The following is a 2,154-nucleotide window of genomic DNA, read 5'->3' as shown; positions in this document are numbered from 1 at the left end:
AATCACACCTGAGCAATGCATGCGACTAGTTTCTCCATACAGGAGGCGTCTTGAAGCTGTCATTACCAACAAAGGATTTTGTACAAAGTATTAAATACATTTCAGTTACCATGTTCAATACTTTTCCTCTGTGTCATTCCATTTTAGTACACAACTTCATTTCTAAACTTGTTTCTTTGTGTGTATGGATTGCATGGGTTGTTACTGGCATGTGGTGAAAATTTCATGTCAATAGCACCTTTAGAAATATATTTACCTAGAATAAGAGTGATGTGTTATATACAGCAGGTAAAAAAGTATTGAACAGTTTCTAGACACTAACGTTCACAGAAACCAGTATACACTTATTGGGATTTTTATCTTATTTTTTGCAAGTACATGTAGCAGAATAAATTTTGGGCAAAATTTTATGAAGAAATTAGATTTGTATTATGATGTTTGATGTTTTATAGCAGAATGTTAAAAAAAAAAGGGGGGGGGGGGTAAAACCTTTCCACAGCTGAAGTTGTTAAAAATGTTTTTTTCATGTAATACATATAAAAATAGCTATTGATCCTGGTAAAAATACAGAGAAATTAGAACTCTCTGTAGCGAATTGACAGCACATTGCCTTTGCTATGCTAAAATCTCAAGCAGTGTTACCAGCCATGCCCAATCCAATTGAACTACAAACACCTCCATACTATATTAAGGAGGGAGAGGGGTTCTATGGTTGAAATCAGGAGTTTACTGCCTAGAGTCATAAGGTTGCTCCTCCACAGATATAATACAGTGAGTTTCCCGATGACAGGTCCAGCAGATACAAATCAAAAACATGAAAAGAAGAAAATGAATACAGCCACATCTCAGGTTTAGATGCACAATAAAAAAAATTGCTGCTTACCTGTCTAAATATTTATATATTTGTTTTGGGATGCAAGATTTCCCCAAAAAAATGGATTTTTATTACAGCTTACCTGTAAAATCCTTTTTTTGGATTACATCATGGGACACAGAGCCTAAATAATTACTTATTGGGTTATGAGCCACCTTCAGGTGTTGACACTGGTATACCCAATCAAGGAAGTTCACTCCCTATATAACCCCTCCTCCTTCCAGGAGCACATCAGTTTTTGTAGCAAAGCAATGTACTTAAATCCCAAAAGCGGGGAGGGACCTCTCTGTCCCATGATGTGCCCAAGCAAAGGATTTTACAGGTAAGTGTTAATAAAAATCCTATTTTCCTTATCATACATCATGGGACACAGAGCCTAAGTAATTACTTAATGGGACGTCCCATAGCAATGCTACTTGAGGGGAGGGAGAGACAACCCGCAGGGTACCCCCAGACTTGAGGACTTCTACTGCTGCCTGCAGCACACTGCGCCCAAAAGTGATATCTTCATTACCTCCTTACATTGACCTGATAACATTTTTGTGAATGTATGCACTGAAGACCAAGTTGCAGCCTTACAGATCTGAGCCATGGAGGTCTGATGATGCACTGTCCAAGAAGCACTAACCACCCTGGTAGAGTGCGCCTTAACTTGGGAAGGGGGCATCTTACCCCTTAAATTATAAGTTTGAATTATAACTTGCCAAATCCACTTCGCGACAGTGGATTTCTACGCTGCCTGTCCTTTCTTAGGACCCTCTGGCACAATAAATAAGACATCAGTCTTACGAATCTGAGCAGTTGCCTTGCCTTTAAATAGATTTTCATTGCTCTCACCACATCAAGACAACGCAGTGACTTTTCTTCCCTGGAACATGGATTTGGAAAAAACAATGGCAGGACATTATCTTGGTTCAGGTGAAAACCTGAAACTACTTTTGGCAAAAAGCATGGACGAGGGCGTAACATCACTCTGTCCTCATTAATAATCAAATATGGCTCTTTACAAGAAAGAGAAGCCAATTCAGAAACCCTCCTTGCTGAGGATATAGCAACCAAAAATACCAGCTTCCTTGTCAGAAGGACTAAGGGAATATGTTGTTTCGGTTCAAATGGCTGTTTTTGTAACACTGACAAAACTAAGTTCAAGTCCCAAGGGCTTAAAAGGTGATTTAACTGGTGGATTAATCCGTATCACCCCTTGCATAAAACCCCGGACTAAGAATGCCTAGCAAGCTGTCTTTGACATAAAATCGATAAGGCTGAGACTTGGCCCTTAA

Source organism: Aquarana catesbeiana, linkage group LG04 (assembly GCF_042186555.1).
Source record: "Aquarana catesbeiana isolate 2022-GZ linkage group LG04, ASM4218655v1, whole genome shotgun sequence".
In the NCBI taxonomy this organism is placed as follows: Eukaryota; Metazoa; Chordata; class Amphibia; order Anura; family Ranidae; genus Aquarana; species Aquarana catesbeiana.
This window is presented reverse-complemented; position numbering follows the sequence as displayed.